The sequence below is a fragment of the Anolis carolinensis genome, unplaced genomic scaffold (assembly GCF_035594765.1).
Source record: "Anolis carolinensis isolate JA03-04 unplaced genomic scaffold, rAnoCar3.1.pri scaffold_9, whole genome shotgun sequence".
In the NCBI taxonomy this organism is placed as follows: Eukaryota; Metazoa; Chordata; class Lepidosauria; order Squamata; family Dactyloidae; genus Anolis; species Anolis carolinensis.
The window spans coordinates 5,451,012-5,467,265 of record NW_026943820.1 but is presented as its reverse complement, the minus strand read 5'-3'; positions in this window follow the sequence as shown (position 1 = coordinate 5,467,265).

The window sequence follows — 16,254 nt, the reverse complement described above, 5'->3', positions numbered from 1 at the left end:
CGTTTGATTCACTTTCCGAAATGTTTTTCATTTGATTCGTTTTCGGGGGAAACCGTCTTCCTGAATACCTGCAGAGATTCAAGCCAGTCAACGGGTAAAAAGCGGCCAAGATTAGATTGTATTCTTCCCTCGACGCTTCCCATGCTTCTCTATTGCTAACCCGACTCTCCCAGACACGTGTTTGTTGCTTGGTTTGTTTGGGAAAGGTTTACAGAAGCATTCTTTCCTGACGTTTTGCCCATATCTATGGCAGGCATCCTCACAGGTTGTGAGGTATGTTGGAAACTATGCAAGTGGGTGGGAGAAAGAACTCTGGTCTGTTTGAGGCAGATGTGAATGTTGCCATTGGCCAGCTTAATTAGCATTGAAAATCCTCAAAGTCTAGTTGTTTACTGCCTGGGGGAATCCTTTGTTGGGAGGTGTTAGCTGGCCCTGATTGATTCAGGTCTGGAAACCATGAAAAATGAACAAAATCTAGTTCCCAGTATTAAAAATCTCTAAAATCAAGACAGTAAATAATGAACCACACTCAGAAAACAGAGGAATACAAAGTGTGAATGTTGCAATTAATCACCTTGTTTAATATAATAATAATAATAATAATTTATACCCGGTTCCATCTCCCGAAGGACTCAGGGCGGCTTACACTGGGACAAGCCCAAAATAGTATTCCATCAATAAAAACAGTAACACAATAATATCACAGAATAATAACACATCTTACAAATGTTAAATTAACTTAAAATATAGACAGTAATCCCAATCAGTAGTGAAGCAACATAGGACATGGGCCATTTTAAGGGGAAATGGAAACCTGAAAGTGCATAGTATTAAAAAGCCTTGCAGCTTCAAAGCCTGGCTGATTCCTGCCTTTAAAAAAAACTCTAAAATCAAGACTGTAAATAAAGAACAATACTCTGAAAAAAGGGGAATTCCAGACAGGAAACAATCAGGGCCAGCTAACACCTCCCCACAACGGATTCCGCTAGAAAGGAAGCAGCCAGGTTTTGAAGCTGCAAGGCTTTTCAATGCTAATCAAAGTGATTAATTATAACATTCACACTTGCCTCCAACATACAAGAGTCCTTTCTCCCATCCTGGACATTATTCCACAGATATATAAACCACACTTGAATAGTTTCCAACAAACCTCACAACCTTGGAGGATGCCTGCCATAGATGTGGGCAAAACGTCAGAAGAGAATGCTTCTGGAATATGGACAGACAGCCTGGAAAACTCAGAGCAACCCAGTGATTCCAGTCATGAAAGCCTTTGAAAACACAAATATAATAATAATAATAATAATAATAATAATAATAATTTATTTATAGGCTGCCCAATCTCACCAAGGGACCCTAAAATGAATAGAGGAAGAACAGGAGGAGGAAGAGAAGCAGCAACACCAACTTTATATGCGATGTATGACTTTTGAGAAGAGGGAAAGAGGTCTGCATGATGGGGAGGGGGTCTTGCAATAAGGGGGGCTCTTTCATTGCCTCCTGATGTTTCTTTGGGGTGGGGGGCTTTGGAAGGGATGAAGGGGGGGGGGGGCTCTTTCGCAATCCATCCCTTTCCCTCTCCTCCTCCTTCTGCCCCAAGTGAGGACAATCCGAGCAGACACCGTGCCCCCCCTCGCCCCCCCAATGACGCGTTGGCAGAGAAGCTGGCAATTCTGAAACCTCACCAAATGAGGGAAATGTCAGAAACGGATCTGACAGCTCCTGGTTGCCATGGAGACCGGAGGGGAGAGGCGGGGGAGGGAGGGGGGAGGCGGCGGAGGGGCCCTCCTGGTCTTGTTTTATATTTTATTTTATTCTATCCGCCTTGAAGGGCCTCCTTCAGTCACAAGCAATGCCCTATTTTCCAGCCATTTGATACCAGAAAAGAGGGGGACTCCTCTGGAGTAAAGGCTGAGAGATTCAGGAGGAAAGGTATTGAATACATACACACACACAAATATATATATTGCACTCTCATTCCAAAGCAATCCAAAGGGATCCATTGCAACCACATTCTGGCAATAATGGAGGGGTGGTCTCGCCCTTCTTCTTTTAAGTCCATCCTCATGATAGAATGAAAATGGAAGAGAGAAGAGGAAGGAGAAGTAAAGAATTGAAAAATTGAGGAGAAAAGGGAATTCCCAAGGCCCCGAAGTGAGGTCAAGGTCATGGGCTTCCTCCAGAGGAAGATGGAAGAGGAGGAACCTTTTGCAAGGAAGAGGCTGGGACTCAGGAAGGAAAGAAACACAGCAGTTGAAGGAAAGGGATGGAAGAGGAAGGAAGGAAGGAAGGAAGGAAGGAAGGAAGGAGAGGAAGAAGGAGAAAGTAAGGGAAAAAGAAAGGAGGGGGGAGAGAAGGATGGGAAATGAGGGAGGCCAGGTAAAGGAAGGAAAAAAGGAAGAGGAAGGAAAGGAGGAAAGAAGAAAGAGAGAGGGAGGAAATGAAGAAGAAAGAAAGGAGGGAGGGAAGGAAGTAAGGAAGGGAAAGAGCTGGAGAGGAAAGAATAAAGGAAGAGGGAGGAAAGGAGGAAAGAAGGAAGGGAAGAAAAAAGGAATAGAATGAAGGAAGGAAGGGAAAGAAGGGAGAAAGGAAGAAGATGGAAAGAAGGGAGGGAGGGAAGGAAAATAAGGGAAGCCAGAAAAAGAAGAGGAAAAAGGAAGAGGAAGGAAAGGGGGAAAGATGGAAGTAAGAAAAAAGGGATGGATGGATGGATGGATGGAAGGAATGAAGGAAGGAAGGGAAAGGAGGGAGAACAAAAGGGGAAGGAAAAAACAAAGAGGGAGAAAGGAAAGGAAGGAAGAAAAAGACCAGGAAAGGAAGGAAATAAGGAAGAGGAAGAAAGGGAAGAAGAAAGAAAGGAGGGAAGAAAGGAAGAGAAAGACCAGGAAAGGAAAGAAAGCAGGAAAGAAGGAAGGAAAGAAGAAAGGGATGGATGGAAGGAAGGAAAAGGAGTGAGACCAAAAGGGGAAGGAAAAAAAGGATGAGGGAGGAAGGGAAGGGAAGAAAGAAGAAACTAGGAAAGGAATGAAAAAAAGGAAGAGCAAGGAAAGAAAGAAGGGAAAAGAAAGGGATGGAATGAAGGAAGGAAGGGAAAGGTGTAAGACCAAAAGGGGAAGGAAAAAAAAGGAACAGGGAGAAAAGGAAGAAAGAAAGAAGAGGGGGGATGGAAGGGAAGAAAAGAAGTGAGAGAAATGAGGGGAACCAGGAAGGAAGGAAAGAAAGAAATGAAGGAAGACATTGGGACCGCCAAGTCCAAGCCAAGCCAAGGGCAGTTTCAAAGAGACAGAGAGGAAAAACTAGAAAACCGAGACATTCCAACATTGTCCTAACTATTATCTTTTAAACATATTGATTATATTTGCAGTTACAGAGGGTGCCAAAGGGAGGGAAATATCTAAGATTTTTTAAAACTCTATTTATTCCTTTATTTTATTTATTTCTAAGCAACCTTTTATTTCTGGCCGGCGAGAATTTAATTTAGGAGGTAGGAAAGCGGCAGTATTCCCTTTTGGTGGCTGCAAAAAGGATTCCGTGTGGCTGAAGAAGCGAGGATGCCATCTACCGGGAAAGGCAGGGCAAAGGAGGAAGAGAAAGAAGGGGAAGGAAGAGAAGAGGGAGAAAGAAGAGGAAGAAGAAAGGGAAAGAAGGGGAGGAGAAGAGAGAAAAGAGGAGGAGGAGAAGGAAAAGAAATGATGGATAATGAATATAAGGCCAAAATAAGAATAAGGACACTATCCAGGCAGGGTTGCTGTGAGTTTTCCGGGCTGTCTGGCCGTGTTCCAGAAGCATTCCCTCCTGACGTTTCGCCCACAACTATGGCAGGCATCCTCAGAGGTTGTGAGATCTGTTGGAAAATAGGCAAGTGGGGCTTGCATATCTGTGGAATGTCCAGGGTGGGAGAAATAATTGTCTGTTTGAGGAAAGTGTGAATGTCGCAAATGGTCAGCCTGATTAGCATTGAATAGCCTTGCAGTTTCAAGGCCTGGCTGCTTCCTGCCATTGAAATCCACAAGCATGTGGACAATTTCAACAGAAATGAGGAACGCGCCCTTGAATGTATATTTATATGGATGTTTTCATAGAATCATAGAATCATAGAATAGTAGAGTTGGAAGAAACCTCATGGGCCATCCAGTCCAACCCCCTGCCAAGAAGCAGGAAATCGCATTCATAGCACCCCCGATAGATGGCCATCCAGCCTCTGTTAAAAAGCCTCCATTTTTAACTAATGCTATCTATTTTAACTGTAACTGTTTTTATACATTATGTTTTAAAATTAGTTTGTTCAACATGTAATTATGCTAATTCTAAGGCCACCCTGAGTCACCCCTCGGGGGTGAGAAGGGCGGAATAGAAATGCTTGTAATAAATTAAAAAACCATAAAAATAAAGAAAATCTTGACTACCAGTATTTTAAAAAAAATATCTAAAATGGGACAGTAAATAAAGAACAACACTCAGAAGACAGGAAAATTCCAGACAAGAAACAATCAGAGCCAGTTAACACATCCCAACAAAGGATTCCCCCAGGCAGGAAGCAGCCAGGCTGTGAAGCGGAAAGGCTATTCAATGCTAATCAAGCTGGCCAATTGCAACATTCACACTTGTCTCAAACAGACAAGAGTTCTTTCTCCCACACCGGACATTATTCCATAGATATATCAATCCCACTTGCCTAGTTTAAAACAGACCGCACAACCTCTGAGGATGCCTGCCATAGATGTGGGCAAACGTCAGGAGAGAATGCTTCTGGAACATAGCCATACAACCTGGATAACTCACAGCAACCCAGTGATTCTGGCCATGAAAGCCTTTGAAAACACACTATCCAGGCATCTCCCCTTGTTCTCTGCCTTAAGGGAGACTCAGAAAGCAAAATTTATGCATGTGGGGAAATGGCTGAGAAATCACACAATTTGAAATGAAATGAAAAGGAACTGCTCCCTGTCTGGGACTCCGAAATGAGCCACTCCCTGCAAAGGTTGACCTCCTGGCTATTTTTGGCCCAAATCAAAGGGAGATGGAGGGTCAGGACACAAGGGAGGCGTAGTTTTCTTCCAGATCTTGCTGGAAAGAAGAAAAGCACAGGACTCGCCCCCAAAAAAGTAAAGTGTGTTTCCAAATAAATATGGCATCAATTTCCATGCATTTTGGAGAAGTCAGGACTCGGCCACAGTTCTGTGAAACGCCTTCCAAAATCTCTCAAAATTATCATGGCTCTTGGTGTTATATTTAGGAACAACATGACGAGCAGCAAAGAAGTCAGGTGGGATGTAAAGGGCTTCATTTTGCAATGGAAGCTTTGGACCCAAAGCACTAGAAATACATTTTTTTTGTGGGGAGGGGGAGGCAATGCTTTGGGGGAAAAGCAGGGCCTGCTTTCAGAGGTACTTTTGGGGATGTTACATTCTGCATTTGGAAAACTATGAACCAGGCTTCCTTTGGGGCCCAGCCTATTCTCCTCTATGGACCAGCTTCTCCCAGCTGTTGCCTCGCTTTCGTTCCACATTTTTTGGAGCGGTTTCCATAGCAATTGGCATTCCTCCTCTACCCCATTGCTCCCTTTTGCGTTAAGGGGGGCCTCCAAAATCTCTGGATACACGGGAGACTCTGTTAACTGGCACCCATAGGGATCAATGCACAGGGCACCCCTAAAGTCTCCATACAACTGAGATTATATATTATATTCTACTATATGCTATACTTTATTTTATATTTTTTAATATTTCTTATATTTATACATTTTAGACTTTTGGATATAAACACACAGATATTTTTAAAAATATTCCATACATAGGGGAAATAAACCATCACATATTACATATTATATCATATTATTAATATTTCTGATATTTAATTTAGACTTTCAGATATAAAATACATAATGTTTTGTAAATATTCCATATGTAGGGAAAATAAGCTCATATGTATATTACATTTAATGCTTTCAGATATACAACATGTAGAGTATTTGGTAAATATCCTGCACATAGCAAAAGCTAACAAAAAACATACTCTGACATATATTGTATTCTAATATATTTTATATTAATATATATGTATTTTATACTTCTGATAAAAAACACAGAGAGAATATTTTGCAAATATTCCATACAGAGAAAAAGCTAACAAGCTCAAATTATATATTAATATATATTTCATATTTTATACGCTATTATACTGTATTATATATTATACTGTATTTCATATGGTATTCCATATGATGGATGGGTAGAAGGGAGTGAAAAAATAGAAGAAAGGAGAACAAAAGAAATAAGAGAAGAAAAAGAAAGAAAGAAAGAAAGAAAGAAAGAAAGAAAGAAAGAAAGAAAGAGAGAAAGAAATTGGTGGATGGGTAAAAGGGAGACTGAAAATAATACAAGGAAAGAGAGGAAGGAAGTAAGCAAATAGATTTTTTTATCGTGTCAGAAGCGACTTGAGAATAAACTGCAAGTCGCTTCTCGAGAATTGGCTGCCTACAGAGACATTGCCCAGGGGACGCCCGAATGTGTTACCATCCTGCTGGGAGGCTTTGTTCATGTCCCCGCAAGCTAGAGCTGACAGATGGGAGCTCACCCCATCTTGCGGATTCTAACCGGCAACCTTCTGGTCAACAGCCCAGCCGGCACAAGGGTTTAACCCATTGCGCCACTGCGGCTCCTGTATACTTCTGATAACATTGTGTAAATATTCCATACAGAGGAATTGCTAACAAGCTCATATTACATGTTAATATACATTTCATATTTTATACTCTATTATATATTACACTATTTTACATTATATTTCATATTTTTAATATTTATGTATTTTATATTTATGTATTTTATACTTTATTTTATACTTTCTGGGAATATTTTGTAAATATTCCATACACAGAGATTGTTAAGATATTAAATTTTACATATGATTTTATATTATATTTTATCTTATTATTTTTATATATTTTTATTTGAGATATAAAATGCGTACAGAATTTTGTGTAAAATTCTGTAATGAATATTTCATAGAATACAGGGACATTGAGCAGCAATAGAGGAGGAGGAAGAAAAGGAGGAAAAGCATAAAGACGAAGGCGAAGGAGCTGAAGAGAAGTATGATTTATAATTCCTCTCTCAATTTTCCTAAACTATTCCTTTCTGGGGCTCGAAACCAGCATGTCTCCCCGCCTTTGGCTTTGAGCCTTAATCAGAAACAGGGCCTCGAGCCTCTCCTCATTCTTTCTCTCTTTCTCCCTTTCTTTCTCCCTCCATCCTTCTCTCCATTGGAAGGAAGGGCTCTGGCTCCTGCAAAATGGATGGAAATCTGGAAGGAATTTGGGGAGAAGCGAGAGGGGCTGCAAGCACGGCGGACCCCCCTCTTTCCTTGCAGCCTCCGCCTTTCATTTCCTTCAGATGTTTATAATCTCTCACCTTTTTCTGGAGACGCAAAGGGCGGCCGCTGCATGAATGCGAAAACCCAAAGGGCATTGAAAACGGGTCGGCAGTAAAATAAAGCAAAACACAGGCCCTTAGAAGTAGCTGCACATCTGCAGAATCAGGCAATATAGGGGCGGGAAGGCAATGCACACATGTATGTCTATGTCTATATATATGGCACTCATGGTTCCCACTCATCTGGAGAATTATTCAGATCCTAAATTAAACGCTGAAAGGCCAGCTGTGCGTTGGGTTCGAAAAAAACATTGCTGCAGCTGGGCCTCAAAGGCCTTTAATGCAACTGAAAGAATTAAGACTCTTGGCAGGTAGGGCTGAAACCCCCTTCTTTTTCTCTTTCCTTCCTTTTTTCTTTCTCTCTCTCTCTGCATTTCTCTTTTTCTTTCTTTCTCTCGCTCATTTTCTCTTTCTCCATCCTTTTTTTCCATCCTCTCTTTCTTCCTCCTTCTTTATTTCCTTCCTTCTATCTCTTTTTCTTTCTCTTTCTATCCTTACATTCTCTCTCTCAACCGACACGCCAACGCCTTAAATCAAGAAACAGTTTTCTAAGATCTATGGAGATATTTGCAGGAACACCTCAGCAAGCAAGAGTCCAAAAGTGGCAGGCCAAAACCTGGAATCTCAACCAGTGGCTGATACCGGAGGAGAATCTCCCTCCTGGACACACAGAAGACTGGGTGACTTGGAAGGCACTGAACAGTCTGCACTCTGGCACCACGAGATGCAGAGCCAGCCTTAAGAAATGGGGCCACAAAGTGGAGTCCACGACATGCGAGTGCGGAGAAAAGCAAACTAGAGACCACCTACTGCAATGCAGTCTGAACCCTGCCACATGCACAATGGAGAACCTTCTTATAGCAACACCAGAGCCACTCCAAGTGGCCAGCGACTGGTCAAAGGGCATTGAATATAATGCCAAGCTTTTTAACTTTGTGTTTTTAAATACATTTCGCTTCTGATATGATAAATAAATTCTCTGTCTCTCTCTCCTTTCCTACCTTCTTCCTTTCTCTTTCTCTTCCTTTTCTCTCTCTCCCTCTTTCTTTCTTTCTTTCTTTCTTTCTTTCTTTCTTTCTTTCTTTCTTTCTTTCTCTCTCTCTCTCTTTTTCATCCCTTTTTCTTTCATTCATTCATTTCCCCCTTCTCTTTCTCCCTCTTTCACCTGCAATCTGTTTTGCCTTGATGGACATTCCAGAAGAGTCTGGGATTGTTTTATCTTACTGTAAAAAGCAAAAGAAAGGCAACAAGGCAGAAAGAAAGAAGGAAGGAGAGGGGACGAAGGAGGGGGCGAGGAATGTGCCCCACGGAGAGCAGAGCCTCCCCATAAATTACGTGGCGTTTTATTATCTCAGGGTTTGCTTTCTTTCGGTGGGAAGGAACCGGCTCCTGAGGAAGGTTTTTGAGAAACAAAACACATACGGCCTTTTAAAGCAGTGGAATTCCCCATTTGGCTAAAATTACTTCTGATTTAATAGGATCCATCTGCAATCAGGACCTTGGCTTCGCTTATGCGGCTGCGTTTGCCCCATTTATCCCTACAGACATTTCCCCCGCGCAAAAAATACGCCTGCGTTTCTGCGTTTCTGAAAGAATAGAAGGAAGGAAGGAAATACATAGGTAGGTAGATGGATAAAAGAGAGACTGAAAATAAAAGGAGGAAGGTAGGAAAATGATGAATGGGTAGAAGGGAGAACTAAAAAATAGAAGGAAAGAAAGGAGAATGAAAGAAGATAAAAAAGAAAGATGGAAGGAAATTGGTGGATGGGTAGAAGAGAAACCGAAAAAATAGAAGGAAGGAGAGAGAGGAAGTAAGTGAGTAGATATATTTTTAAAATTGTGTCAGATAAAAATCCATTGCTGAGACCGTATGAGAGACTCCCTCCTGGACACACAGAAGACTGGGTAACATGGAAGACTGGGTAACAATAGACTGCGCTCTGCCACCACGAGATGCAGAGCCAATCTTCAGAAATGGGGCCACAAAGTGGAGTCCGCGACATGAAAGTGTGGAGAAGATCAAACCACAGACCATTGACTACAATGCGGTCTGAGCCCTGCCACATGCACAAGGGAGGACCTTCTCACAGCGACACCAGAGGCACTCCAAGTGGCCAGATTCTGGTCAAAGGACATTTAGTATCATGCCAAGTTTTTAACTTTGTTTGTGTTTCTAAATACATTACAACTGTATCAGTGGGTTTTGCTTCTGATACAATAAATAAATAAATAAATAAATAAATAAATAGTGTCAGAAGCGACTTGAGAACATATTGGAAGCCGCTTCTGGTGTGAGAGAATTGGTCGTCTACAGAGACATTACCCAGGGGACACCCTGATGTGTTACCATCCTGCTGGGAAGCTTCTATCATGTCCCTGCAAGCTCAAGCTGACAGACGGGAGCTCACCCCGTCTCGAGGATTTGAACTGGCAATCTTCAGGTCAACAGTCCAGCCAGCACAAGGGTTTAACCCATTGCGTGACCATGGCTCCAGTAGATAGACAGATGGATAGAAGGGAGACTGAAAAAAGGAAGGAAGGAAGAACGGAAGGGAGGGAGGGAGGGAGGGAGGAGAAAAGAAAGAAGAAAATTGAGGGATGGGTAGAAGGAAGACTGAAAAAATACAAGGAAAGAAAGGAGAACAAAAGAAAGAAGAAATGAAAGAAAGAATGAAATTGGTGAATGGTCAGAAGGGAGACTGAAAAATACAAGGAAGGAAGGAGAAAAGTAAGAAGGAAATTGAGGGATGGGTAGAAGGAAGACTGAAAAAATACAAGGAAAGAAAGGAGAACAAGAGAAGAGAAGAGAAGAGAAGAGAAGAAAGACAGAAGTTGGTGGATGGGCAGAAGTGAGATGGAAAAATACAAGGAAGGAAGAAGAGAGAGGAAGGAAGCAAGCAAGTAGATCGATGGAAAGATATTAGGAAGTTTGAAAAAAGAAAGGAAGGAAGGAATTGAGGAATGGATAGAAAAAAGACTGAAAAATAGAAGGAAGGAAGGAAAGAAGGAAGATGGATAAAAGGGAAACTGAAAAAATAAGATGACAAATCAAAATAGAAAGCCCTGCATGGTCTCCCATCCTCAGCCACTTTGAGTCTCGTTTAAGAGAAGAAAGCTGGGAATAATGATGATGAGGATGATTATGATGCTCAATTCTAGAAAAAAAGCTAACAAAGCTTTGGCCTTGGAAGGACTGCACAGGTCCTGAAAGCGCAGCAAGCCTTTCTCTCCCTTTCCCCCCATTTATCTCTCTTTGCCTCCAGGACCATTGATGGCCAAAGGGCCAGAAGTGTTGCCACTTTTGGGGTCCCTTCAGGAAGCAAAGGAGTAGGAGCCTGAAAGGAGCCACTGCTTGAAAGCCGCCTGAAAGGGACCAAGGAAGAAAGACCCTGAACGCAATTGGCAGGAACCAAGAGCACAACTCTGCAATTATAACAAGCAACATTCCTTACAATGCGATGGAGTCATTGACCAAGTCCATAGCACCTGGAAGACTGCGAGAACAAATAATAATAACAATGATGATGATGATGATGATGATGATAATAAGGCCACCCTACTGGGATCTGTGCGCATCATCTGAAAATACATCACACAGTCCTAAACGCTTGGGAAGTGTTCGACTTTTGATTTTGTGATACGAAATCCAGCATATCTTTCTTGTTTGCTGTGTCATACTATGTTGTTGTGTCAATAATAATAATAATAATAATGACATTCCAAATGCATTAACAAAACATCTGAATAAACCCATAAACAGCATCACAATTTAAAAAATTAATCTTAATTGGAACTGGACACGGTATGAGATTCACATCCAGAATCTAAAGCACAGACAAACCAAATCTGCAGCACCTATTATTGCGAAACCAATAATAATAATAATAATAATAATAATAATAATAATCCAAACTCATTAACCCCTGAAGAAACCCATAAATAGGATCACAAGAACACAGTCCTTGTTAAACCGGCCATAATATGAGATTCGGAGGCAAAACCTGAATTACCAAAATGTCACCCAAAAAAGAGATTGTAAATTGTATTGTTTTTAATTGTATCTAGTCATTTTGAGTCTCAATCACAGAGATAAAAGCGATGCTAACAATAATAATAATAATACTAATAATAATAATAATGGCATTAAGCAATGCAGGCCTGCCCGTGAATTTCAAACTGTGAATTTTAACTTGGCATTTTATTACTGTTGATATTAGTCTTTATTAGATGTATTTTAGTATATGCATCTTAAAAGTAATATATTTTATTTGTCTGTTTTAATCGGAGCCATGAGGACAAGCCAGATAAAACAAAACTTATTATTATTATGATTATCATTATTGATATTAAGCAATATCTGAGTCTAATACTAACAATAATAATGACATTAAACAATGCCTGATGATGATGATGGCATAAAGCAATACAGGAGCCTAATAATAATAATAATAATAATAATAATAATAATAATAATAATAATGGCATTAAGCAATGCCTGAGTTGAATTAAAAAAAATAATAGTGCAGAAGGAGGAGGAGGATGGAATTAAGCAATGCCTGAGTCTAATATTAATAATAATAATAATAATAAATAAGTGTTATTATTATTATTATTATTATTATTATTATTATTATTATTATTATATTAGGCAATGCCTGGATCTCTTTCCTTCCCTTTGAAAATATTCTTCCAAAACCCATTTGCCTTTGCAGGTCCTTCTGCTGTAATTGCGAAGCTTAGGAAAAGCACACTCCTACAATTGCGCCTTGCAATTACATATTTCCAAATGGAAAGCAAGGGAGAAAAGTCCTTTCAATGCACACTGTCGCAAAATAAACAAGCCTTTTGACTATTATTATTTTGTGGCACTCTTTTGTAGGGAGATGATGGGGTTTTCAGTGGCAGAGGGTGAGCACAAACGGGCCCAAAAGAACAGACCTCGCTTCCGACCGACTGACAGACAGACTTTAATGACACTTTGCAGAATAATGCGCATTAATAGCCCCAGAAAGCCCTTCTCAGCTCCATCCATCAAATGGTGCAGAAGACGAACCCTCCACCAACAGCACCAGGGATCATTCCAGATCTTGTCAGTGATTCGTGTCTGGACAGAAATGTGTGCACATGAGACACTGGCCATTAATCTCCCCTCTTTCTTCTTCTTCCCACGAAGCTCCCTATCGATGGCTTCCGTGGAGAAACCTCACGGATGAAGCCCAGAGATAGAAGCGCAACGGATCTGGTGTCATATTTGAAACGGCACACAAAGCAAAACATAATAATTCATCATATTGACCTCAAAGGAGAATCCTCTCTCTTTGGGGCTTTCTTTGGCGGGCCTCCTGTTTGCCCAGATTCCTGAGATAATTTGAAATGGTAATTCCTGGATGATGGAAAATTGCAATGAAGGTGCCGGACTTTGGAACAAAACAGTCCTATTCTTTTTTTCTTTTTTTTTACAGCAGGAGTCTCCTTGAAATAAAACCCTCTGCTAATAGTAGAAAGGCCAACCATGGATTATGATATTATTATTATTATTATTATTATTATTATTATTATTATTATTATTATCTCTGCAACTGGATTTTTGTAAATTGCAATAAAGGTACATTTGCATGGAATAAAACCAAGTTTTGGAAAACACCCCTGAATCTCCATAATTGTGAAAAAAGCAGGATTTAAAAATGAAGTCAATAAATAATGTAAATACCAAATAAAGTAATTAATAATAATAAAAATGTAATAAACAACAACAACAATAATAAAAAGGCAACACTCTCCTCTAAATAAACACCTCTGCTAGGACAAATACAACCATGGAAATAAACATACTATTATTACTATCACCATCATCATCATCCCTCTTTTATCTAAATGTTCAATCGTTATTATCCTTCTTTTATTTTACATACTATTACTGTTATTATTCCTTTTTATTTCCACATTCTATTATTAGTAGTAGTATAATTATTGTGTTGTCGAAGGCTTTCATGGCCAGAATCACCTCTGAGGCTGCCTGCCATAGATGTGGGCGAAACTTTAGGAGAAAATGCTTCTGGAACATGGCCATACAGCCCAGAAAACTCACACCAACCCAGTATCATTATTCTTCTTTAATTTCCACATCCTATTATGATTAGTTATTATCAGCAGTATAATTATCAGTATAATTATCCCTCTTTTATCTCTATATCCTATTATTATTATCTCTCTTTTGTTTCCACAGTCTATTATTATTATGATTATTATTACTACTACATCCCGCTTTTATCTCTTCATTTGAGACACAAAGCAGCTCACAACTTTAGAAAACCCAGCATATTCTAGAATGGAAAGAATTCTCCATATGAGTATATAAAGCCAGAATTTCTTTTTTTTTTTTAAAGGAGAGATTTTTCTGGCCAATTTTTGCCTCAAAACATAAAGAGCAAAAGGGGGATTTTGGACTAAGGTTCCTCAAACTGATGTCTTTTCGAACCTCCTGGCCATTAAAGTGATGGTGCCTTGGACCATTGGCTGAGAGCAAAATAAAATGGGGAAAAAACAGGGTAAATGAGGAGGATCTCTCTCTGGAAAACAAAAGGACACAGAGGACCCTGAAAGACCTGCAAAGCTGGAAAGTTGATTTAGAAAGAAGGCCTTCAAGGGAGACTATTAGGGGATCCCTATGGAGGAGGAATGACTGGCAGGTGCACCCCAAAAGTGTGGTCAAAGGGCTTCAATGGGAGGATATTATTATCTCTATTAGAAAAATAATGCCACCTTCTTTCACTCCCAACACACTGAATTGGAAGCCATGAATTTTAAAATATTTTAAAATATCATTCTATTTTTATTGTATTTTAACTTTTGTGTTATCTATTTTAATATGTGTATGTTTTTATATATGCTTTTATGGTTGTATTTTAGCTATGCTTTAGTATGTGCTTTTACAGATGTCTTTGACTATGTTATGTCCTGCCTTGAGCCGAAAGGAGAAGCGGGCTATTATTATTATTAATATTATTATTATTACTCCAAAAGGGACATGCTTCTACAATGGGATTTCAATGGATTGCTATTATATCCAGACCACTTTAAAAGAAACCAGATTCTGGTAAAGGCTCTCTTTTCTCCATGGAGACCCCAAAACTGTGACTAAGACTTCTACAATGGCCTTCAATGGGTGGATATTGCACATAGACCCCATTAGTCTAGATTCTGGTACAACTTTGTCTATTATTGCAGTTGTTGTTATTTCACTTAATGGAGAGCTCTGGAGACCCCAAAAGTGTGAGTGCAGGATGGGTTTCTCCAATGGCCTTCAGTGGAAGGATATTGCCTCCAGACCCTACTGGAAGAGTCCAGATTGTGATAAGGCTTTCTCTATTGTTATTGTTATTGTTCTCCTGTTAATGTTTAATGGGGGGTTATGGAGACCCCAAAAGTGTGATATCAAGGGATGTGCTTCTACAATGAGATTTCAAGGATTGATAATATATCCTGACTCCATTAGAAGAGGCCGGATTCTGGGATGGTTTTCTCTATTGTTATTATTTTGCTCCCGTTATATTTAATGGGGGGCCATGGAGACCCCCCCCCCTTTGCAGGAGGCTCACTTCCAGAGTCCTCTTTCAGAGCCGCAGGGAGTGTCTCTAAACCAATCACGGAAAGACAAGCACCAAGTCTCTGCACGAAGCCAGGCTTCATGTCGGTGCTGCGGAGATAAAGGCCCAATCTGCTCATCAGACCCCTTCGGGGCTCCGGCTCCTAATAGGGACAAATTGGCAACGAGGGTCCAATCCGAGAGGGACTCCTGATCTGTGGGCTGATACTGATGCCTAATGATGCCCTTGAGCGGATCAATAACCCCCTTCTGTCCCAGTCTTCCCTCTTCATTGGTCCACAGAAGGCGGACGGGGCCCTACACACAAATACCCCAAATGCAGGTCTGGACACAGAAGGGGTCCAGGCACATTGCTCCTGGAGACTGGGGGCAATGGATTCAAATGGCAACAAAGGGATTCCACCTGAACATGAGGATGAACATCCTGGAAATCTGAGTCTCCTTCTCTGAAGGCTTTCAAGCTGAGGCTGGATGGCCATCTGTCAGGAGGGCTTGGATTGCGCTTTTCCTGGCTGGCAGAAAGAAGGGGGGTTGGAATGTATGGCCTTTGGGGGTCTCTTCAAACTCTGGGAGTGGGAGTGAGGTTAGATCTTTTCTTGGTGGCCATCTGTCGGGAGGGCTTGGATGGCATTTTCCTATGACACAAGGAGGTTAGACCGGATGGCCTTTGGGGGTCCCTTCTAACTCTGGGATTGGGAGTCAGATGAAATCTTCTTTTGATTGCCATCTGTCAGAAAGGCTTGGATGGTATCTTCCTATAAGAAGGGGGTTGTACTGGATGGCCTTAGGGGGTCCCTTTCAACTTTAGTGAACTTTAGACTGCCTGGGAGTCTGTTGGTTACGAGATTGTGTGGTTGCTACTAGTCCTGACAGGGAGAAGGTCTGGAAAAATATTATTATTAATATGTGGAGATAAATGTGGGAAATAATAATAATAAAATAATAATATTATTAATAACAATAAAAAGAGAATGTGGAGATAAAAGTAGGAAATAATAGGATGTGGAGATAAAAGAGAGATAATAATAATAGAATAGGAGCCCCCCCCCAGTGACGCAATAGGTTAAACCCTTGTGCCGGCAGGAATGCTGACCGAAAAGTTAGGGGTTCGAATCTGGGGAGTGGGGGGAGCTCCTGCCTGTCAGCTCCAGCTTCCCATGCGGGAACATAAGAGAAGCCTCCCACAGGATGGTAAAACATCAAACATCCAGGCGT